The 306-nt window shown below is 52.6% G+C and overlaps 1 protein-coding gene across 1 annotated transcript in view; it reads right to left on the bottom strand.

The window, feature by feature from the left end:
- Positions 1–306, bottom strand: part of PPARGC1B (peroxisome proliferator-activated receptor gamma, coactivator 1 beta) — a gene marked incomplete at both ends in the record, with an annotated part of 4199 nt that overhangs the window by 2589 nt on the left and 1304 nt on the right. The window lies entirely within an intron of this gene.

The following is a 306-nucleotide window of genomic DNA, read 5'->3' as shown; positions in this document are numbered from 1 at the left end:
TCAGCTTCTCCTGCTAAAGATGTGGGAAATATTCCCAAGAATTGCTAGGGGCAAAATCCAGTAGTATTTCAGGAAAAGTGCCAAAGCAGCATGTGTGAATGTGTGTGTGAGAGTGTGTGTCTGTGTGTCTGCACTGTGTGTGTACAGAACAGTACAGAGGAGCAAGTCCCTCTCCCACATGCCCACCCCTCTCCCAGCTCCCGTGGGCACACACTGGATTCCTGGTGCAGGAGGATACAGCAGGGCCACACGTGGAACAGCTGAGCAGCTCCAGGGATTCCCCAGTTCACCCCACAAACTGCTGAT

The sequence above is a fragment of the Acanthisitta chloris genome, unplaced genomic scaffold, assembly GCF_000695815.1.
Source record: "Acanthisitta chloris isolate BGI_N310 unplaced genomic scaffold, ASM69581v1 scaffold29168, whole genome shotgun sequence".
NCBI classification, from domain to species: Eukaryota; Metazoa; Chordata; class Aves; order Passeriformes; family Acanthisittidae; genus Acanthisitta; species Acanthisitta chloris.
Note: the sequence above shows the minus strand (reverse complement) of the source record. Positions and strands in the feature narration are given on the sequence as shown.